We start from the raw sequence: 24,513 nt of genomic DNA on the forward strand, positions 1-24,513 counted from the left end.
CAGCACTGGGAGGACTGCAACACACAGGAGGGACCCACGCTGGAGCATCTTGGGAAGAGCTGCAGCCTGTGGGGAGGACTCACGTCGGAGAAAGTTTGTGGAGCACCGTGTCCCGTGAGAGTGACCCCACACTGGAATAGGGGAAGAGGGTGAGGTGTCCTTCCCCTGAGGTGGAGGGTGCGGCAGGACTGACCGCACCCCCCATTCCCTGCCCCCTGCACCTCTGGAGGGCTCTGGAGGGGAGGAGGTAGAGAAATCGGGAGCAAAGCTGAGCCTGGGAAGAACAAAGGGGTAGAGGGAAGGTGTTTTTAAGATGTGGTTATACTCCTCACTGTCCTACTCTGTCTATTAAGTGGTGGTGGTGGTGTTTGAATTAAATTAGCGTTCTTTTTCTTCTAACGAGTCTGCCTTTTGCTCGTGACCATTATGGGTGAATCATCCCTCCCCGTCCTTATCTCAGTTTCTGAGCCTTTTGTTTTTTCCTTCCCATTCCTGAGGGGGAAGGGGTGAGTAAGTGGCTGTGTGGTGGTGTTTCCCTCTGGGATCAAACCATGACAGATGGATACATCAAGAGTTTTGATGTTTTTGCAGCTAGTATGTGGGCTGGGGCAAAGCACTGCTTCTCAGAGCAGGCAGAAGCCTTTTCTTCACTAGTGGGTGCCTTTCAAGGTCGATGTCTCTGTGTTTTGGAGAGGGCAGTTGAAGAACTATTACACCAGTCTTTTCATGTACTCTCATACAAGCAACTAGCAGCCCATGGCTTGTGCTCATGAGGCAGATGTGCAGTTAACATACTGCTGCCTCAAACCAGCATGATGTTTCCTGTGCCTGGAAGGGAGAAATCCCGCTTGGGTTACCTGAGTGAAAGGGAACCATCTAAGGTCTTCAACATGCAAGAGAGCACAGAGCAGTGACTTCTTCTTGCACAAGTGGTATCTGGGGAACTCTTGAATGTAGTGTCACTACAATTAGTGATGGGCCCAATCCACAAGACCATCCAGTGCACTTCTGCTCCTGATGCCGGCTCTACTTTGGGCCACACTTAAGCACCCAGAAGGGACCAGTTCTGTGGTGAGGTCAGGATTTGGAGGCATTGAGGCACTGGCATCACAAAAAGAATAGTGTCAAGTGCCATTATGGGCAACTGCAGATATTCCCGCCCAAAATTTGCATTGTCAGCTCTGCTTCACAGAGACCTGTGGGCAGCATTGATGGGCAGCTGGGAAAAATCACTGCCACTGCTGAATTCATCTCCTAGGCAGCTGAATGTCCCTTGGTAGCCTTTTGCTTGTGACCATCACAGCCTCTTGGCATGGTGGTATGTTACCCCCTTCTTTTTGATGGAGAGCTGAGGCCAGAGCACACCTGGAATCCAACAAGATGACTCCAGCACAGCAGGAAGCGGAGCTAGCCAGAGCCTTGATAACCATCACATCACAGGCAAGGGTTTTGCAGAGCGCAGTGAGGACTGGCACAGTGAGAGACAGGGATGCAGTGAGTCACAGGCTGCTCCACCAGCCACTCAAGAGGGAAAACGGTCCTAGAGAGCGTCTCCTTAGAGGAGGGTTACAGCAGTCCTCTACACACTTCGCGACAGGCTTTAGAGGAGGGCAGGCAATTCACATGCTTCATATCTCCTTACTAGGAGGCAGCTGCAGCACTTAACAGATTAAATAAAAATCAAGGGTCCCCATCTTAAATTCCCCTTCCCTGGACAAGCTGCCCGTGCTGTGGGATTGGGGTTGGTGACCAGGAAGTGTCCATCTCCAGCTGGAGAGTAGGGGTGTCTCTGTAAGGGTTAAGAGGAGGTGAATCTCTCCTCAGAGACATGCAGAGGAGAGCGAGCGAGGGGTGCACTGGGACTGTGCTGCCTGTGTCATGGCCAGGGCCCGCGGGAGTCCTCATTCCCTAAGAGGCCCTTCTCACGCCCAGCGAAGCACGTCAGCAGAGCAGCCCCATCCCCGGGGAAGGGGAGGACAAGTCCGGGGGGCTCTGCCGCAGAGTACCCAGTGATGCAGCTCCTGCCTCTCGCTCCAGTGGTCTCTGGAGACGGGCAGCTGTGTGTGAAACGTGTTTATCATTTTTTCATGAATTCAGCAAGAATTACCACCGGGAAGGGAGGAAAGAGAATGGAAAATATCTTCTGATCCAGAGGCTGGGTGGTGGGGAAGCAGAGTTGTGGAGGGAGAGGAAAGAGGGGGGGGAATTGAGGAGCCTGAGCTGTTAGAGCAGAGGTGAACCCACTGACTGTTGCCTGTGATGGTTTTTCCTCCTTCATTGCCCATGCTTCTCCATGTTCCCCCACAGGCAGAGCTTGCCCCACACATGGGAGATAGGAGCTCACCACCCCGAATCCTGAGCTGAGTGTCAGCTGCGGCAGGGGAGGGCTGTGTGTGTGAAGCTCCCCTGGGTGAGCTGTGGTGTGTGTGTGCGTGGCCTGGCCGAGCCACACAAGGGCCCTGTTCAGAATCAGGTCCAGCCATGTCTCTACCCCTTACACCTCACCTCCTTGGCTGGGTTTTTGCCTGTCAGCACATCCTTGTCCTGCCCACGTGCTGTGAGCTGGAGACAGCCACCACTGAGCACAGGGCACTGAAAAGAAGGAGCAGTTGCCTCTGAGTCACGTCATCATATTCCTGTTATTTTCATTGCTTGGGGATGGTAGAGAACACATGCTTTCATGTTCAGGAAGCAAGATGGTGGGCGCTGGTGTCAGCCTTTCTGTATTTTGTTGTTTAGCAGCTGGCACCCAAGGAAGGAGCCGTGCCACTCCAGCAGGGAGGGCAGAACCAGCACCAAATCTCTTCCTGTTGGTGGGGACGATGGCCAACACCCAGCTGCAGAAACTGGTGCTGGCATGTGCACACTGAGGACTGGTAGCTGGTTTCAGATCTGGAAGTGTTCTCCATCCCTTGTGGCACCTGACACCTCAGGGAGCAGTGCAACAGTAAATCAGGTCCTAGCTTCTTCCTTGCTGCTACTACTCAGCAGATCCTATCCTACTTCAGACTTGGAGGCAGGCTGGTTGGCTGTGCCCAGGGAAAGGTTTTCTTCTGTTCCTATGTAAGCTTCCCAAAGAGCTGGGAATTAGGCTTGAAACAAGAGCCAAAGTTTGAATCCATGTCCTGGAAGCAGCTTGCCCTCATTGAGAAGTCCACAAGCCACCTGCTGTGCTTTCTCCTGCACTGAAGGTGTGACCCAGCTGAAGGGTTGACTGGTGGACCCCAGCTGGGAACAGCTGCCCTGTGATTTTGTCACTGCTTTCCTCCCGGGGCCTGCCAGGCCCTGCCAACAGGCACACAGTCAAACACGCATGCAGCAACTGCAAGCAGCATCCGTATTTCCACCTGGGTGGGTGTCTCATCTGACTGTGCCCAGGGCTGGCTCCCTTTGGAGATACAGGTGTGTTTGGGGTGACGTTGCCAAACACGCAGGCAGAGCAAGGGGGAAGGCAGGAAGAAGAACCACATGCAGCAGGGAGAGATGACTATACACACAGCTCTCACCTTCCTATAGCCTCCAAAGCAGGGGGGAGTTATTTAATGGAAATGTGCTGGACTGGCAGGGAGGGAATATTTTTAACGTTCCAAGCCAAACCCCTGCAAAACCAGGTGTTGCTAAGGCAAGCTCTAAACTAAAGGGCACGAGGGCTTTCAACCTGTCCTCCTGAAGGGAAATTCAGGGTCAGAGAAAGGCAAACTCTTTTTGCTTAGAAGCCCTGGATTTTTCCTTTTCCCCCTTCAAACACCTAAGTGGAAGCACAGAAGGACGTGTCAGCAGCATTACCAAATCACCTGCTTGAGAGTAGCCTTGGGTGGAGAAGCGACTTTCTAGAAACCACAGGGAGAGCAGTCAACCAGCCCAGTGCTAGGATCACACTGGGCTCTGGAGAGAGAGAGATTATCTTCCCTTCAGAAGGAGCAAGAAAAATGCAACAACTTCCTCAGAGGAAGTGGCAAGAGAAGGAAGGGAAATAGTCTCCTTACAGTAATATAATGTGGGAAGGCAGGAGGGCAGAGCTGAGATCAGGAGGAGACACTGGGATCACTCTCATGGGCTAGACCAGTGTACAACTGGGATGTTCTTTTGGATGTCTCCAAGCTCTGGAACACCAAGTACCTAGAAGCGCTTATAAGGGAAACATAACGTGCCACCTCCTAAAGACCAGTCTGAGAACATCCCAGCCTGCAGAAAGTATTGCATTCAGAGATGACACTTCTTGCAAAGTGGAAAGTGTCATTAATGGCTGTTTTCCTAAGTGCAACAGAGTGGAAGAGAGGGGGAGCCACTTGCCCCAAAATGAAAGTGAGACTGGAACTCCAGTTCCTGGCTCAGAGAATACCTTCGGACCACAGCACGCCCATGGGGCTTCTGCTTGTGTGGGCTGGTTCCCTACCTTGAAAGTAATTGGAGCAGTAGGACAGGGTTGGCCTCTTGTATCTCACTGCTATCCAGTGGGACGTGCAGCTTGAGCCACCAGCTCTTGACTGTGTTCAGAAATAATTTGGTAGCATCCCCAGGAGCCAAATGGTGCCTCTGTTGTGAGGCCTTGGACTCTGCAGTTCCTGGCACCTGAGATGCTTCTGGAGCCAGGAGGGAGAACAGCCACTCAAAGAAAAAGTCAGTTTTCTTGTTCTCCTGACAAATGAATTTAAATTGAACCAGAATTTTGAGTGAAACTGATAATAGCTGTGCTATTTTAATCCATCCGTGTCTCCCTCGCCTCAGCATCAGCACCGACGTCAAAGGCTCCTCAGCCAGGAAAGACCCTGGTCAGATCTCCTGGAAGCTGGCGCTCTCAGCAGCGGCATGGGAGGATTGCAATGCACAGACAGCTGCAGCCCTGTCTCTGCTAATTGGCTCTGTTCCTGTGAATGTAGCACTGAATCCTCCGCAACTGAGCATCAAAAATTTTAAGGAAGTTTCTTCCTGCAACAGCAAACCTCAAACCCATATAGCCTTAATAAATAAATTAGGTTCATGTTTTGCTCCCAGATGCCACTGTGGAAATCCAGAATAAGCTCAATGGATGTATTCCAAAGATACCAGTGTCAGGGAGAACCGAATTTAGCCTGAATGGCAGAGGAGGGAAATGGGATGCTTTGCTCACTGCATTGAAGCATAATTTCCCTTGTGAAGTTTTATAGTGATTCTCTGAAATATAACAAAAGGAGTCTGTGGCTCCTCATCATTGTTTCTTTCTTTAGCTGCCCTTTGCTGATTGTACCAGAAGCAAAAAGTAACCTGCGTGTCTGAGGTGCAGCGCCACAGAGGAGCAGGTCTTTGGGACTGTTAAAGCCAAGCCTGTCCCAGGTGGGCTCCCTGACATCAGGGATGCCTGTCATGGCACAGGGAACAGCAAGTTGAAAAGCCTACCATGACCCTGGCTGCAGTCCCTTCTGCCTAAATTTGAACCCCATCTCTGGTGATGCTCAAGAAAAAATCTCTTCTTTGCCATGAACTGGGGTAAAGCCCTCCTTGATCTTTGCATGAGGCAGATCAGCTGAGCACGTGAAAATTGTAAGGAAGGCAGAGGTAGTGAGGTTTTACTTCTTCAGCCTTTTTTTTTTTTTTTTCTTGTAACTTGCCTCATTCCAGTTCCGTTGATTTTTTTGAACTCAATTATCTTTTCCCTTGACGACCCCAAAATTTAGCAGAAGGTTGTGTAGAAATAAATAAATAAAATTAAGTGAAAGCCTGCAAACAACACACACACACACACAAAAAAAACCCCCAACCAATCAATGCAGAAGAGTTTCTTTGTAACCAGCTTGATGTCAGCATCTGTGGAAATGAAATATTTAGCTCAGGATTCAGTGCTTATCCTTCTGGTGTCAGCTCTAATGTGAGCTGCCACTTAAGAAAATTAACAAACAAACAAAAATAGTTTAACCTTTTCCCTTACGGTATTAGTTTTAGAGATGTAAATTCGGGACTTGGAATCCATCATAATGAGTTTCTCTGCATATACCAGACTGTTTGGGGGAACTTGTGATGTCCCACCATGGCTCCTGTGGCTCATCTGCACTGTTGTGTCTCTTCCCTTCCTATCCCCAGCTCCTTCTCCATGGACTCACCTTGTTCCCAAATGCCAGTGCTGACACACACCCCAGGGGAGCATCAGCTTCAGGCCTTGGGGGACACCAAGATTTTTTAGTTCTTTTGTTATTTGCTGTCACTGCTGCTCTAGCCCAGGGATGGACAGCTCTCGGCTCTGGTGGGCACCAGGGCAAGGGAACATGCCTGAAGAGAGGAGGGGGACTTGTACCTCTCCAGACCTGCACCAACCTCCAGGCCAGGCTGACCTAACACAAACTTAGCAATCCATTTTATACGGGCTCTTTTAATTGACCTTTAAACAGCACCTAATGAGATTCCATTTGGGGATTTGGTCTTGATTTATTTTTGGCAGTCAAAACCCAAATAATATTTTTAGCTCTGGACACCCCAGGAGCCTTAACAAATCCAAAAATATTCCTGAAAAGCAAGATAGCGGTGGTCTGCTTTTCTGATAAATGCCATAAAAATTCTAACTCCAGGAGAAACTTTATTTTAGTGCTGAAAGCAAATATATTTTCAGCCAAAACAGGAGTTGATGTAATAGATTTGACCTTTCTTGCTTGATCTTGCATGGTGCCAGTGCTTTTTTTTGCTAACATGCTGCTAATCTGGGGCCTTACAACACCACAATTCAACCTTGCTGTATCACAGACATAACATATCCTGTGCCGTGAGGTTGTGAGCTAAGCTGTGGGTGGAGAAGAGCCCACCAGCGCCAGGGTTTGCTCAGCTTGGGGGAACCTTCTGTCCCTCTGCTGACAGCAGTGCTGAGGGTCTCTGGCCTGCCTGGCTGGGGTCTGGTGAGGGGTCCCCTTCAGGTGGCCCCCAGGTTTCCATGCCTTAGGGACTGGTGATGGGGGCCATCGGGGCCAACCTCAACATAAGCCTGTCACCATCACCAGACCAGGTCAGTGTGGCTTTATCTTCTGAAAAAACTGAAAAATCAACAGTGGTGATGGAAAACCAAGGGAATAATGTGGTTTTATTCCAGCTGAGGATCTTGCACTGTTTATTTATGTCTTGAGGATAGATGGTTTGGGTCTCTCCCTTGTTCTCCAGTGGATGGTTGGGCTCGAGGCTGGGCTGGAGAGTGTCTTTACCTCGGTCCAAAAAGACCAGTTGTCCCCACCTCAGGAAAGTCATTAACTCCCTGGAGGGACACTGGCTCTCACCTTGTCCCTCCGTGGTGGTGTTGATGCTGGGAGTCAGCGTGCTGTTTGCTTTTAATGACCACAGCAATGTTCTCATTGCAGATGAGCCTGCATGTGTTTAAAGCAGCAAAATGAAATTCCCCCTGACCACCCTTCCCAGCCAAAAATGAAAAGTACAGCAAGGTTGGAGGGGAAAAGGCACAGCTGGGTGTTCTGCATGCTCACCCTCACCAGAGCGAGGCCTTGCCTTAGATAGTCCTTGGAGGAAGCCAGACAGGGTTTGTGAGTATCTTGATGAAGTCTTTCTGATTAATTCGTTTTGGGTTTTAGTAACAAAGAACAATTCTGTAAAGCCAAAAGTAGATGTGGGATAGGGAAGGTCTCCATAAACTATACAATTTCCAAAAATTTTTTAAAAAATATATAAACATGCTCTAAACAAAAAGGTCAATCTTTTTTCCATAAATTTATATTCACTCATAGCTCAGAATACATGACATTTAAAAGATCAACAGGAAAACAAAACACAAAACTTACAAGGACAATGTTTCAGCAGCTCAAATGTGCTTATTTGGTCCATTTTAGAACTTATTTTTCCATTTGAAATTTTCATCCTCATTTAGACTGAATAAATGCATATGAAACATCAAAACCACACCTGAAGTGGAAAAATTATTTCGCCCTGCTTTTGAATGGCTCCTTTCCCAGGCTGTCAGCCACCCACCCAGCTCTTTGCAAAGTCCTTTTGGGCACGAGCAGTCTGCCAGCAGCTCGTTTCTGCAGTCCCAGGCCTGCAAAATGCCGCTGCTGTTCTCTCAAAGGCCCAGTGGGTTGCCCCAAGAAGCATCCTGCTGGTAAAGCACCACGGGCTGCTCCACGCACACTGGTCCCCATGCCCCTGGTCTGCTACCTGCCTGCAGGGCCGAGCTCCTGCCTGCTAAAGGTAGTGCTGGCAGCTGGCTTTGTGCCTTGCTCTCCGCATGCCTCTCTAGCTGTTAACACGGTGTCACCGTTGTGGCCATGATGGGAGCTTGCACGGCCCCTTGCAAGGCCAGCAATGCTGCTTTAGCCACCCAGCAGATGACACCGGGGGAATGCTGCTGGCGCAATTCTCCTGTGTCTGACAGGAATGGGGCCAGTCGGTACCAGAGCCTTGCTGACCAAGGGAGGCAGGAGTGCAAAGGAGAGATACGGAGCAGCCATTCCCTTTCTTGGGGCTGGCCGTGAAGCCCTGAGACTAGCAGTGCTGTCACTGAGAAGCAGGAGGAGGTGCTTTTGGCACTGAAAGCTTGCACAAGGGGTGCCAAGAAGAGGGTTTGTGCAGGTGCCTGTCTTGGCTTCAACTCCATGTTACGTAAAACTGATGCAACCTTTTCTGTGCAGATGAAGCCTCTCCTGGGTAGAAAGGGTATATGAGAGATGCAGGTTTGGGAGAGCGTGAGGAACAGAAAGGGGAGGGTGAGGATCTCTGATTCAGCCCTCACCACTGGGAATTTCAGCAGCTGCGAAAAAGCTCCTGCATCTTGGAGAAAAGTGACTTGTAACTCCCCACAGGACCTGACTATGACAAAATCCAGCTGTAGTTGCAGCAGGGAAATGTCCCATTCTGAGTCTCGGACCCCTCTCTCCCTTGAGATGCGTTGATCTTGACGCAAATCTCAGCTTCTCCTTCCCATCCTTCCTGAGGAAAGAAAACCATCTTCTCACCCTCCGGCTTTACTCACAGAGCAGAAGGGGAAGCCCGCGTTAGATTGAGTGCTCTTTTAACTGGACAGCAGGAAAACAGTCCAGGATAAACCCTATCCCTGTATTTCTGGTTCCTGTAAGCAGCTGAAAACATGGACTTTTGCAAGAAGATGGGTCAGATGAAATAGCTGAATGGGTCATTGCTCTCTGTGTGGAGGGCAAACCACCTCCACACAGCTCAGGTTCTACCTGCACCAGTAATCTGAATGGGCAGCTGATTCAAGTCAACAATGTCAGTCTGGGTTACGAGGTGTTTGTTTTGGTGGCAGGGAAGTTAACTGTAATGTTTTCCTCATGGGTTCAGACTAAATTGCAATAGGAAATTAGGGCGTTCTCACAGTATTTACATAGGTCTAATGAAATGCACCTAAAATCCTCAGTTTAAAGCTCACCTAGACAGTTGTTCATTTTCATTTTGGAGTTGGTTTAATTATATTGGTTTAGAAGAGAAGGTCTTCAACCTGTTGAATGCTCCTGTGAAAAAGTTACTCTTTGTCTAGTTATTTCACTAGAATTATGCTGGTACAAACACTTCACTGAGAATATAGAAAAAAGAACTGGAAAGGACCAGGAGAAGTAATCTAGACCCAACCAAGCAGTCATCTACCCAAACCCCTCCAGAAGGTTTACATGAATGTACTTGTCTTGTTGGGCTCAGCCTACTGAATCAGCCCAGAACAGCACAGAGACAAGATGTCCCCAGGCTGCATTGGGTAGGTGACTGCAGTGTGTTACTCATCTGAAATTGCCAGGGGCTCCCCAGCTCATGAGCAGCCTACAGGGAACATGGGCAAGTCCCACTGCTCTTTGCTTCTCCTGAGACTTTCTGTTTTCAGCACTGACCCAAGCTCAGAAGCAGACATTCATGAATATATTAAGTAGTGGGCATGTGAAGAGAGCAAGTTAATTCAATTGTATTACAGCTGAGGTAGATTTAGATCTCTATAAAAGCTGGCACTGGTTCCTATTTTTCACCCAAAGTGTTCTCTTCAATCTTAAAAATGGCTTTGATATGTGCTGAGTACCGGAGAGGCTGTGATCAATTTGTTAGAATGAGTTTATTAAAGAAGAGAATTCCCGGAAGAAGAAATTGGGAATGTGGAACTTGTAATTATCTCCATCAATTGAGATGGATTCTGAAAACCTGAGCTTCCCCTCTCCGTTTTTGCTGCAGCTCTGCTGTTTCACACACAAACTGCATCTCTGAGCTGTGCTGGTTGATCTGCTTTTCTTTTATGAGCACTGGGTGATTCCTTCCTCTCCCCTCCCCACCGTGCCATGAATAATCAACACAAATATGCCAAATTGCTGAAAAATTTCCTTTTTGAGATAGATCAAACCTGTGTGCAAATTTGGGTCAAATTCCACAGTCAGTTTCAGCCAAAAGCATGCAGGTCATGTTGAAATATTTTTGTTTTGACATCAAACAGAAATGTTTTGAATTGGCCTTTTTTAAAATTTCAGAACTAATGCAAATTTTGTTTAGCCTTACATTAAAAACCAGGCTAGACAATAAAAGAAATTGTTCTCTTCCTGTTAAAGGAACCACTTAGGCTTGACTTTAATGATCTTTATGGTCTGATTTTATTTTGCCAAAATGGTTGACCCAAATTTCCTCTGGTTGCTTTAGGTTCAGCCACTCGCATGGAAATACTCTGTTCAACCAGCTGTAATTCATAAGTCTCTTCCGGTTTCTTGACTTCTGCCCTGGATTTCCTCCTGCATGGTCTGTTTGCCTCCTTCCCCCATCCAGTTTTATGCCAGTCCTCGCTAACCCCCCTCTGTTTATGATACACTCCCTCCTTTCAAGGCTGTTTCTCCGTGGAGGGCCATTTAATTGTTTGGCATAATTCCCTTATTATTCAGCACCATACATGTATGTACACATAATAGGAATGAATAATGGATGCTAATAATGCATAATTAACTCCTGATAAGTCTCTGTTACAAAGTCAGCATCAGAAGTGGGATCACTGCAGGGAAATACCCCATCCCCCTCTCGAGCTCCCAATGAGGGGTTTGAAAAGGCTTGAGCTCAGTGTGCCTCTCTGAATTACAGAGCAGGGGCCTGGAGCGAGGAGGAGAGACTGTCCCCGTGCACTCAGAGCAGAGGGAAGAGCTGAAAACTGCAGTGCCAAGACCTGAGTCACTCCCACATAGCACTGTGTGAAACTGGGCTGGGGACCAGTTCCTCCCCTACCTGCTCCTCATCCTTCCCGACCCAGGACAGGATAGCAGATCAACCCCACCTGCTCTCCAAACTCCCACTGCTGTCGGGGAAGACCTGGGCAGAGCCTTATCCCTCCTGCTTGAACGTATTTGTTCCCCTGTGTCACCATCAGTCAGGTTGGCACTCATACATGAGAGCTTTGATCTTCCCAACTGTGCTGCGGGAAGCCTGGCAGGGCCAAGGTTGCCTGCTGAGGACCATTAAAGCCCACTTGTTATTGTACCTGATGTCTGAGGCTCTTTGCACTGAGTCCAAGAGACAGGGTTAGGCTTGGAAACAAGCAGGAGTGAGTTCCTACAGCTCCCGGTGCCTGTGCTGCTCTCAAGGGAGCACCCACACCTCCTCCACCTCTTCTGCTTTCCACTGAGCATTAGCACAGGGGGTCTCAGACTGGGACCAACCAGGAGAATAGGGAAGGAGTCTCCAGTGCAAAGCTATTCTGTCTTCCTGAGTGCCGCTGCCTCTGTCCCCAGTTAATAGTTCCTGTCCATGTGAACACAGGCAATATGTCTCTGTAGTTCACAGGGTCTGCTTGTGTGGTAAGCATGGACCCCACACATATTCGGAAGAGTCCTCATTTGTTCCCTGACAAGAAGCAGAGCACTGTTTTGTCCAAGTGCACTGTGGGCATGGCTGAGACCATAATTTCATGACTCATTAGCCTATGCATCCTTTTTACATCTTTGAGGACAAGAGATACAATGCAACATAGATGGTCTTAGTGGTGGCCCATAAAGGATCTTGGTCAGGCTCTGACCTCAGTTACAGGCATAGGGGACCCCAACATCACCCACCACCGACTTCTGAAGGCAGCAGTCAAAGTCTGTGACTCAGGTCTTGGAGAAACCCTGCTCCCACCCTGTATCTACTGCTGCAGTCAGGCTTGCAAGGATCAGGGACTAATAACAGCTTGAAATATCCTTACAGCAGCACCAGTGGTGCTAATGCTGAGCAACCGTACAAAGTCTTGGCTGAGATGTTCAGCAGCTTCTCTGCTGTTCACTTTCCCCTGACCTTGCTTCCCACATGTCTGTGTTTCCAGTTTGGCTGATGCCAAAGCTAACAAGCCACTGCAATGCTGCTGCTCTCCATTACTGTTCCTTCTGCTCCTCCTTCATGTTCGGCTCCACACTCCTCTCCACTTGTCATCACTGACAGTGGAGCAGCTGCTGTCAGCCAAAGCCTTACTTAAAGGAAAAAGAGTTTAAATTGCTCCAAGAGGGACTCTTCTGAAGACTGCCTGAAAGAAAGTGAGTTTCTTCAAGTCTTCAAATACAGCAGTAACCAGGGAGCCCTTGCATGCTGCAAAGGGAGGGACAGAAAGCAGAAAAAATCCTCTGTAAGAGGGATCTGACCCTGAGTTATGCTGAGGGTGCGCTCTGTGCAGGGATGGAGAGGGCCAGAGACAGAGCTGGGCTGTGAAGACCCCTAACTTAAGGATCCAGGGCACCAGCATCTCACCTATGGAACTGCAAATACATCTCCTCCTGAGCCAACATGCATCCGACTTCGCAGGCACATTTGTATCTCACAGAGCATGGCTGCTCTCCCTTCCCTCGCCCACAGGACAATTAGCAAGATGTGACACTTCTTTCCCCGTGCTGTCTGGGACACTTACCCTCTCTTCAGACACTGAGGCCACACCGCCTGGCAGAGCAAGACACATTTATCCCTTACAGTGTGCAGGCAGCCATCTCCTCGCCATGGGTCTGCCCGCACCACCCAGAAGTCCTCTCCTCCCTGCTGCCCTTTGCATGGGCCCCGCGCTCTGCCAAGGGATGGGAACGCTTTTCCTGTGCCATCCTGCAAACCCAATGTAAGGGAGCTCTGCTGGTCCCAAGGGCATGCTCCCATCTTCCCAAAGCTGGTAATACTGCCCGTACAGCTCACCTCCCACCTTCTGGAGTCAAGACTCACACGCATGGTACAGTCCCACCGTGGCAAAATGCTCTCTTGCTAACCTTGGCACACACTGCCTCTGAACTCCCTGCCTCAACATGATGTGGTACAGCACCAGCACGCAAAAGGTCAGCTTTCCATTATAAGCAATTCAAGGCATTTAAGCTGTATCAAAGGCAGAAAAAGCTCGTGATTCTGCACCACATAAAAACATGGTGAAATTGCAAAAATGTGTTTGACAAATCCATCAAGTTACATCAACAGAGCGCCTGGTGTTCCTGGATTTCTCCATGCATGCTATTGAAAGCGGTAGGAGTTTGCCAGAAGCTTTCACCAGAGCTGAGCTGTATTCTGGCAATGCAGCTTTCCACAAGCTAATCATACACTTACAATCAAGCACATGAGCTGTGTGGTCTTATCCCCTCCATCTTTCCGAGGTCAGTAAAAAGGGTTGTGCATGGGACAGTAGAAAGTGTTAATTTCTAGATTTGCCTGCTGCAAACAGCAGACAGATCCTGGCTTAGCCTTTGCTGTTTATCCAGTGACAGTCTGAGCACAGGGCCAGATTTTTCTCCTTCCATCCTCCCTTTCCCATCTTGTCTACCCATGAAATCTATTGGAAAAGGAAAGTCAAGGGAAGGAGAACCAAGCTGGGGGTAGAGGGTGACGGCAGTGCCAGCAGTAAGTACCCTCATCAGCCAGGGTGCAACATCACCACATTGAACAAGGCAGACTGGTGACAGTAAAGGCTCTGATGAGCCTGTGGTCAACATCAGGCAAGGGAAGATGATTCCCATGCAGCAGTTCAGTCATGAGAAGTGGAAGATAAAGTGAGAAACTGCCAGAGCTTAAGTATAACTCTTAGGCCCATGGGTGGGGGTCCCAGAAGAGGCTGGTCTAGGCAACTAGAGCCTATTAGTGCACATAGGGGCCTGAAAAAAATATTTCATTTTGCTTTCTGGTGTAATATGTGTAATTTTTCCTTTATCAGGCTGTCTGATCATCATGTATACTGGTCATTTTCCCAAGAGAGACAAGTGCCACAAAAAAGTCTCAATACCAAGGGAAAAGCAAGGACGCTGACAGTGGGGGAAAGGCACACAACTATTTGCATTAAACAAGTCCCACTCCTCACCACAAAACACTCCAGGAACCACTTGCTGAGGGGATGGCTTGGTGAAATGTCTGGAGAGGAGGTAAATAGAGGTGTCAGTGTCAGCCCTCAGTCAGCCCTCAGCTGGAACATGACCCTTATGCCAGGAAGAAACAGGCCAAAGTCATCAGTGGCCACCTGGCTGCCACCATGGCATCAGCGCTGCCACCTTCCCACGGAGGTTACACCACCCCTAGCCCTAGCCACTATAACTGCTACAGTTTCTGCAGCGGCTCTTCATGCTCTGACAGCAAAATGAAACCGAGTATGAACAGTGAAAGGCTAGCATCCAAGAACAGGGCACACGAGCTGGATGTTAGACTTCATGGTGTGACAGCTCTTCAAAAGCCTGCCTGGGGAGAGAGATGCTGTTTTCAGACAGAGCTGGGCTGGTGCAGCACAGGCAGCTTTGCCTGTGATACAGAAACCTCAGAGTTTCTCTTTCCAGCTCCCAGGATAAGCTCGGGAACTGTTTTCAAATAAGTATTTAGGAAAAGGGTAGCCTATTATGTGGAGCTGAGTGAGAAGTAGATGTGAAGGCCTGTCTGAACATAAAATTAAGGCTCGATATTTGCTGATTCTGCTCCCTGCCTGGTGTTCAAATCTCTCCTTGGACAAAACTTGTTGTGCTGTCTGTCCTGCACAGGCCTCACTGGAAATGCTCCACTGGAGTCTCCCCTGGAGCTGTTGCAATCCAGTGTGCGTGGAAACAAAATTTGCCCTATGATGCTCAGAGAAACACTGAGGGACTTGTGGTCATGTTGCCATGGATGATAGCAAGGCATATTTTTACAGGAAGTGTATGCGGCATGAGGGTTAGTGTGAGAACATCTTGATGCTCTTGACAAGAAAACACATTATTTTTCTTTAAGCGGTGCATTGCATGTGGCTCCCTTGCTTGAATCACTTGAGTATCATAGAATCACAGAACAGTTTGGGTTGGAAGGGACTGTAAAGATTATTTAGTTCCAACACCCGTGCCACGGGCAGGGACACCTTCCACTAGCCCAGGTTGCTCCAACCTGTCCTTGAACCCTTCCAGGGAGGGGGCAGCCACAGCTTCTCTGGGCAACCTGTGCCAGTGTCTCACCACCCTCACAGGGAAGAATTCCTTCCTTATATCTAATCTAAATCTACCCTCTTTCAGTTTAAAACGGTTATTCCTCATCCCTACCCCCTGATCAAGAGTCCCTCCCCCCTTTCCTGTAGCCCCTTTCAGTCCTGTGAGGCCACTCTAAGCTCTCCCCGGAGCCTTCTCTTCTCCAGCTGAACCCCCCAACTCTCTCAGCCTGTCCTTACAGGGGGGTGCTCCAGCCCCCCGAGCGTCTTCGTGGCCTCCTCTGGCCCTGCTTGAGCAGGTCCACGACCTTCTGATGTTGGGGTCCCCAGAGCTGGACACAGTAATCTAGGTGAACTATACGATCATGTTGGATCACATTGTACCCAAACTAATCTACTGCATCTACCGCTCCATCTGTTTGTGTTCAAGAATTCCCAGAATGTTAACATGTTTTCAATTGTTTATTTAAAGTGTTTGGCCTGGTTAAAGACTTCACATAATCTTCTGGGAAATGAAGAGTGTTGCCCTTGGTGCAGCTGTGCTGCAGATTGCAGCAGTAAGTGATGTGTGCTGTTCTGAGCCATGAAGTGGCCACATTGGCTGGAGTGAAATGGAGCGTGGATTGCTGCTTAAGGATAGGAGACAGCAGATAGATAGCTTTGACATCTTATGAATTAGAAACTGTAAGAAGAAGGATCTTTGTTGCTAGGAGATCTATGTCCCAGTCCCCAGACAATTTTAATCCTGGGAGCAAGCAGCAATAGGAGCCTGTTTATGATACCTGCAGATACTTTGTAGAGGAGCATCAAGCCCTGTTGTGCTGCTACAAGAACAATGCTTTTTAAACAGGAGGTATAGTTCTCCCTGACTTCCTGAAATCTTAAATTTAGAGGAGAAAAAGAGGTGGCATTTGATTGCACACCCTCCGTGAGTGCCTCAGCTCAGAAGGACTGGTGTTCACGTATAGCAGGGCTGCCCTGTTTTTCACAAGCCCTGTTCAATCAGCCCTGCCTGCCACAGCTGTACTGAGATAGAGCTAAAAAGGGCAAAGCCCAGCAGGAGAGGACTGCTTTAGGAGGAGGGTTGGGTTGGTGGTGGAGTTCAGAGAGTAATTTTTTTGATGCAAGCTTTTAGGTAAGTGTTGGGGTGTGCTGTGTTGTATTATTGGCTAGGGGCTGGGTGAAGCAGGAAGGTTCAGTGTGAAGATGAGAGTCTGAAGATGTGGAATTGCTTGGCTTGGGGAATATAAAAGTTGGCTTTGCCTATGTCTCAGATCTGGAGCTTAGAGCTTGGGGTGGTTTTAACTTTCCCTTACTGTGCTCAGGGACATGTTGCTGAGGGGATGCAGGGCAGTACCTACAGATGACCTGCAAGCGGGGCAGTTGTCAGACAGCTTGTTGCATGCCTGACTACAGGATTTGATCTGGCAGGCTTTGAGCTCTGTAGGGGAAGATCAGACTCAGAGCTATGTCTTGTGTGTGCCTGCACCCTTGCAGAGGTGCAAGAACATGCAGCAGCCTTATGTGGCCATAATGCCTCTCTTCACAGAGGAAAACTAGATTTCGGTGGTTGTGCGGGGCCAAAAGTGGGTGGACTGTCTGGCTTTTGCTGTGTTCGCTGAGTACTAGCTCTGTCTGAGCCTGGTCTGAGAGCTCCTATGTAGTTTGTGGTCTTTTCCCTTCTATGGAGTAATCTCCGCTGGTGGCAGTTTGATTGTCTGATGGTCTGTTGACAGTTAATGATTGTCACAATTTTTAAAAAAAGGTTATTTACCAATTTTCTTTCCCGTGGAGCTGAAAATAATAGCAAAATCAATCTAAACTACATAACACTAAGAAAACAGATAGATTATCCAAGATGACCAAATTAAGCTGCCCACAGAACTCATGGTGGTTCTGCTCAGTTGCAGCCACAGGACTCCAGAATAATTATTGCTAGCTTCCAAATGTGTGATGGATTAAGAATTCTTGGGGGAAGGGTTGGTTCTTCAGTGGAGGCTGGAAGAAGGGAAGTACAGACACTCCGTGCAGTGGAAAATATGTAGATAACTGCTAATATCACACAGGTTCAATAGCACTTGGTATTGGCTTTTTTTACGATTTGGAAGAATTACGCGAATAACAGCAGTGATATGAATGGTACTGTCTAAGGTGAAATACAGAAAACAAATTCAGAATAAGGAGGAAAACAAATCCAGAATAAGGTTGACTGATAATGATGTGGAGAATCTGTTTTCTCATAGTAAAAGGCTGTGTGGGACAGTGGGGAACATACAGAAATACTAGAGGAAAATCATCATCTTTTAGGAATGAAAGCAAAAGAAAGGTGAGAAAAGGAATCATGGGGTGGGGGGTTTCTTGTTCGTTTTTTTGCTGGCTGTATCACTTGCAAGATCATATTTTAGCTGTGGTACAGGGTGCTAGATAGCATGCTCTTGAATTTTTCTGCCTTTAATGAGGTATTGCTGGAATGCTGTTTTATGGTGTTAAAGATTAAGTTGACACGCAACAGGAGGGAAGACTGAGGCCTGCAGCATGGTGGGCAGTGGATTAATAAGAGAGAGTCCTCTAATCATAGAAAAGTGTTCTCCTTTCTTTGGAGAGTGGCATTATCTGGAATAGCTACAATATTGGACTGTCATCTCTGAAGGCAGGCTCCTAGAAAGGAAGAAGCACCAGTAAAGAGAAGGGAGGAGAGGGACAGCGCAAGCTCTTCTGAGGAGAGTTGCAGACAGAGCACGAAACAAGGGTGCAGTCCCAAGGGGATTTTGCTAGTGCTGAGCTTGGGGAGATGAGTTTTGTAGTTGTCAACAGACAAAAGGTCTGGAGCACGGACTGTACTTTCTTACCCAAAATGCAGCAGCAATCAGCATTTTGACTGTGATTTGCTCAGGTATTTTTTTGCTCTATCCTCACACACCCTTGAATGACTTACTGGTGAGGTAAGATGTCCCCTGGTTTGTGTGCTCAGTGCGAGTTTAGAGCTAGGTCCCTCTTACCAGCAAATGCCTGTCATCTGTCTCTGGTGCATAGCAGAGCCAGTCTGGGTGCAAGCAGTGTCTTGGATTGATAGCCTGTCGAGGCAGCAACTGCCTTTGCATCACTTGTGATGTAGCTGGCTGAAAGTTCACCGCATGCTGAGGGATGCTTGGATTTTGTGAGCAGCTGGAGGCCCCCATTAGCCTTAAAGCAGCCATTGGGGTCCTTCAAGCTGGCAAAGCAGCTATGAGGGAAGCTGGGAATAGCTCCTAGTCCCGTTCCACATCTGGGATCTTTGGAGGGCACCGACAGCACAACTTCTTATCATAAGAGTAGAAAGTTGAAGCTGGTCCTTAAGGAAAAAAACTACAGGGAAAGCTGCACAAGTTGAAATATGAAGGCTTTATTTGCCCACCACCAGTTACTCCTAAACTTCTACACCTTTTCTCCTTCAGTAAAAACTAAGACATGTCTCTCACTGTGGCTCTGTCTAAATCTAATGTAGTCCCACCTATGCTTAATTTGGCTTTCTATTACCCACATCCTTTTGTTTTTAAAAAAGAAAGAAAAATTTGCCTATATTTAGTAACACCAGTAGTTTCTTTTTCTGAAGACACAGCTTGAAGAATTAAGGCAAATTGCTGATTAACTTCAGCTAAGAAAAAGAAAGAAAAAGTTGAAACACTTCCCTTGGAAAACAACAGATCTAAACACCTGGACACTTCAGTCTGAAGTGATATCTTTCATTTTTTAAATGGCTGCTTTTTTTTTTTTTTTTTAATAAGTAGTTAAGTAACTCAAAGAAAAATTATCAGGAGGGAATACTACCTTGAGTGAGCACTGCTACTACAAACTACCTGTCCTGATATTGGGAAGATGCCCAGATTTCTCTCTTTTTGATGAATGCAGCTGGCTTCTGGCTTTTAATTTTTATAGCCTTCACAGTGGAGAGGAAACTGCTTTTGGGAAGCCTCTTCTGCTTTCTCTCTGACAACTGGGCTCCTGTAGATTGAGGCTGGTTTTAATGTTATTCTGTGTAATTAAGTGGGGCAAGAAAGGGGCTTCTGCAACCACAGTGACGTTCCCTTGAATATGGAGTACACTTAAAACAGGATTAGCCAGCAAGCTGATTTAGAGGATAGAGTTAGACAATGCAATCCTCCCAGATCTGTCTCTGCATATGGAAAAGGAACTTGAGGAAGAAGGAGCTGCAGGCAGAGCTGCTGCCTGGGTTTTAACAAGAGGCCAGCTCTCCCCTGCCATCACAGGCTCACCTAGAGGAAAAACTTACAAGTTGAATGGGGAGGCACAAGCTTGGCAATCTGAGAGGTTGCTTTTGTAAGGAGCAAAAGGAATCAAGGACTTGGTAAACCCCATGGGATGACTGAGCAGATAGATGCAGGTGGGGCTGTGGGCTGGGGTGGGGGGGATGTTAGTGGAGGAGCACTTTAAATAGACATTGTAATGCAGCACACCAATGCCTGGTCATCCTGCTGCAGCAACTTGGAGTCACTTTCTGTCTTGCCAAGGGAGATTTGTATGTGCAGCATTTTAAAGAGGTGTATCCCATCCCTCTGGATGTGCTGTGGCATTCCCCAGTTGGGGACAATTGTGTTCCCTGGTCCCTGAGACAGCAGACCCCATGCCCCTGAGAGCTTGTCACCTCCCCAACACGACATGGAGATGAAACAAAGCTTTTCCTGGACAGAAGAGCTTTCAGACAGGTGTGATAAAAGGAAACAGTGTGTTTATCCACAAATCAGATTATAATTCTGGGAGGCTAGGAGGAGGCGGGAGTGAGGAGGGAAGCAATGCTTGGAATTTGAAATGAGATTTAAAGGAATAATTAGGGGTTCTGCCACTGAACAATGCCAATGAACTGGCTGGGAATAAATCAGATTGCACTTGAAGGAAGTGACCTGGAAATATATTACTGCCTGTCCCTTAGCCAAACCTCATCACCATAGGGCGTCATTGAATGGAGGGTGAGGTAACCCTGGTTGGAGCTGGGGAGGGCTCAGTTGGGGTGTGAAACCTGCTGAGCTTGAGACCTTCTATGCTGGCCTTTGTTCCAGACCATGGAAGTCTCTGCTGAAGTAGAGCAGCCCTTGTTGGTATGATTTTGCCTCTTGAAAATACACACAAAATCTTTTATTAAAAACCCCGCAGATGAGTTAACAGCTGGGAGAAGCTGGAATATGATTAATGTCTCATGAATTAGCCCTGGAGGTACTTTATGGAAATAAGATTTACAACACTATTACACGCAGTCCTGAATGTGTTTTACATTTTTAAATGAGGGGAATGAATGTTTCTTTCTGCTCTGCTCCCTTCCCCCTTGGGCCCTTGCAGAGGTACAGAAAGACAATCCTGGCCGATTTAGGACAGGAGGTTTTGGCGCTGGGGGAGGTATTGGACTGTGCAGTTAATTGAATGATCTTACTGGCCCCAGCGCTTTATCAAGCAAGGAATCAAAATGTGTCCTGACATGTAGGATGCAATTACAAGTCATTAACAGAGAAATTATAGATGCTAGAATGGAAGGAAAGGATCTATCAGGCTGCTGTGTCCATCCTCTCTCTGCCAACACTGGATTGCTCCTGACAGCATATGGTTCGGTGCTTCTGGAATAATTTAGCTCCTGACACCTTCTGAGCAGTGCGGTGCTTTGAGCAGTCCCATTTATTTCAGTGTTTTAAATGTTCTACTTAAGATTTTCCTTCCAGACTGCTCAAGTCTTGCTAGAGGGAGATGGTAATCTCTGTGGAAGCAGCAGTAGGTGGAGCCCCTGCCTGGGTACGTGTGCCATTGTGAGGGGAATGTTCTGTGGAGACCATCCTTAAGAGGAAAGGCAAGTGTCACCACCTGGGAGCCCTCTGCGGCCAGGACCGTTGTCTCCTGGGTTTGCCTCACTAGATATGTAATGAATGACCCTATTCGGTAACAGAGAAATTCTCCCATTCCTCATGCATGTGAAGAGAAGCTGGGCTTCTGAAGCCGTGTGACCACCTTGTACAACATAGACCAAGAGTGCTCTCTCCTATTGTATGCAGGAAAGATTAGAAATTTGTACAACACAGACCAAGAGTGCTCTCTACTATAAGCAGGAAAGATTAGAAATGGGCAGTTGAAGCTCTAAGTCTGGTGGTTCTGATAAAGTCGGGCCAAAAAGTACGTGAAGGAAGGAAAAATCCCAGGAATGGGTCACAGGCGATGGCTGAAGAGTAGTGAACCCCACACTCTCATCACCTCAGCTGAGCACAGGAGATGAGACCAAAGTAGTTCAGGTAACCACAGGGTAACAAACCTGATGAAAATATAAGAGATGGTCTTGGGAGAAAGGTGACAAAGCAGGTGCATCCGCTTGGGTACCTCTACCAGAGCTCTGGTTTTCTTGGTGACTAGATGGCTTTGAGCTCATACTGGTTTCAAGGATGGTTTTATACCTCAAATCCAGTTATTTTCCATGAGTACCTAGTGTTTTAAAAAGCTCTGTTTAGGTTGGGACTGTTTTGCTAAAACACCCAGCCATCCATAGGCATCCTCATGCTGGCAGTGAGCCTTTCTGCTGAGAGTCTGGCTCTGTCCCAGAATATCTCAGATGATCTTGGACCCCCAAATTATGCCACCCTTTTAAAGGATCCAATCAGACCTGCTTTGATGTCTGATATGATAACTGCTCCAGGCAAGCTGAAGGTTACAATTATTCACTGGTTTACTGAATGCTTTTCAGGGGATTAAGCAATCTGAGATAGACTGGGATCTCTGTGAGCAGAAAATGAAGGTGGCCTATCTCCCCATCGCCCTGAATGCAGTGGAGGAGTGGGATATCTGAGCCAGAAGGGACTAATGTTACACAAAGCCTGGCAGTCCCTCCCAGCCATTTCTGTGACATGTCCAGGTTTTCCTCTCTGAACGGTGGGTCGGGAAGCCCAGCTCGGTTGGGAGCAGTGCATAAAGCACGGATGGCTTCTGGGAAGGGAGGTGTCTGCATGCATGTGGAGCGAAGACTTGCCTGAAGCTCGTGTCTGTTGTGTAGCCAGGGTCCTAGAGGAGACTACAACATATAGCTCTGTCCTGTGCCCACGGCAGCCAGCCCCTCTGGCATGTACAACTGTGCAATGTGCTTTTCTAGCACAGCTAGAAATCTGTAGCCCAACTTCTGCAAGTTTTTGTGGTTAGAAGGTAATGTCAGTATGCTGGGCTTTGAAGGGAAAAGTGGCTTTCTTCTGGGCTCACTGGCACAGAGGGGCTGTGGTGCAATGTTGGGAATCTCCTGCGGCCGCAGACGACAGAGATGTTAATGCCAAGTCAGTTTTTATTATTTTAGTTTTTATTACCACCTAGTGGCAGGCCTTGGGAACTGAAGTCTTAAATCGGATTTGAAACCATCCCAGAAAATGGCATGATATAATCTCACAGTCTCTTGCTCTCCCTTTATTTTTTTGCTCTCACTAATTTTAGTTGGAATTATGTTTCCATGAAGTTGTCTTCCCACAAATTCAGCCCCGAATCTCCATGCAAAAAGAATTACATACACTTGTTTTACAACCCATGGCTCCCTCAGTGTTTTAGTGTCTTGCAAAGCGTAGCTTGAAGGCAACAGACAAATCCTAGAAGATGAATACCCTATAAATTTACTGGAAACTAATGTAGGATAGATTGACAAGAGGAAGTTGGTCAGGGGCTCTGAGTATGCTAGCCATCAATGTCTTGGCATCAAGTTTTAAGGTCAACTTGCTCAGTACTGGATAGCTGCTGAGACAATTCAGGAGGACGTGTTGTTGCCATGTCTGGACTAGCAGGTGTTTTGGGTGAGCAGACCCAGTCCCTGAAGGGATATCTTGGTAAAGAGATGAAAACCTGCCAGGGACGAGCAGGAGTTGTACAGGGCACAGGAATGCTCCATCTCTGACCTTACTGCAGGGTCTGTACTGATTTAAGTGAAAGAGTACTGAATCTGCAATTAGCAAAACTAATGTTGAAGTGTAACAGATAAGTACATTTACTGAACTTTGTTTTATAACCTGACTGCTGATCTAGGTATGTATTTATGCATTTCAAAGATGCTATTTTCTTTAAAAAAAAAAAAATCAAAACAGACCCTCTGGATTAAAATAGTTCTGTCCTCAAATACCGGATGCCTTTGGATAGATCACCTGTGAACTTGTATACTGTCACCGACATGAAGTACATAAATCTTTAATCTGAAATAGGGATTCTTGGAAAATTTCAATCTGAAACAACCTGAAAGTCACCAGGCAGAGACCTGCACTATCTACAGAGATAAATAATCCTAGAGATGTGCTTTTTGCACTATCTTCTGTAGCTCACTGCAGTTCTCTTGAAGAAATTATTCCAGACAGGACTGTGTTCTTGTTGCTTGTCCTAGAGTAATGGAAAGGAGTGGTTATGACTGTATTTTCAAAATAATTATAAACCCATTCTTTGTTTGGGATCAAAGATGGTCAGCTTCAGAAATGTTCACTGGAGACCATATACTCCCTTTGTTCTGGAGATCTTTTTCTGATGGCTTTGTGGATCCTGGCTGTGGATTATCTGGTTTACATGCAAGAGGGCTTTCTGGGGCTGAACACTCACAGAATTGTCTAGGTTGGAAAGGACCCTGAAGATCATCTAGTCCAACCGTTAACCTCACACTGAGAGTTCCCAACTACACCATATCTTTAAGCACTGTCGACCCGACTCTTCAACCCCTCCAGGGATGGGGACTCCCCCCCTGCCCTGGGCAGCCCATTCCAATGCCCAACAGCCCCTTCTGCACAGAAATCCTTCCTCAGAGCCAGCCTGACCCTGCCCTGGGCAGCTTGAGGCCATTCCCTCTTGTCCCATCGCTGGTTCCTTGGCTCCAGAGACTCATCCCCCATCTCTGCACCCTCCTGTCAGGGAGTTGCAGAGGGCCAGGAGGTCTCCCCTCAGCCTCCTCTTCTCCAGACTAAACCCCCCCAGTTCCCCCAGCCGCTCCCCAGCAGACCTGTGCTCCAGACCCTGCCCCAGCTCCGTTGCCCTTCTCTGGCCACGCTCGAGTCATTCAATGGCCTTTTTGGGGTGAGGGGCCCAAAACTGAACACAGTAGTCGAAGTGTGGCCTCACCAGTGCCGAGTACAGGGGTGAGATCCCTTCCCTGTCCCTGCTGGCCACGCCAGTGCTGACACAAGCCAGGATGCCATTGGCCTTCTTGGCCACCTGGGCACACCCTCTCATTACAGCACAGG

The sequence above is a fragment of the Athene noctua genome, chromosome 11 (assembly GCF_965140245.1).
Source record: "Athene noctua chromosome 11, bAthNoc1.hap1.1, whole genome shotgun sequence".
Lineage (NCBI taxonomy): Eukaryota > Metazoa > Chordata > Aves > Strigiformes > Strigidae > Athene > Athene noctua.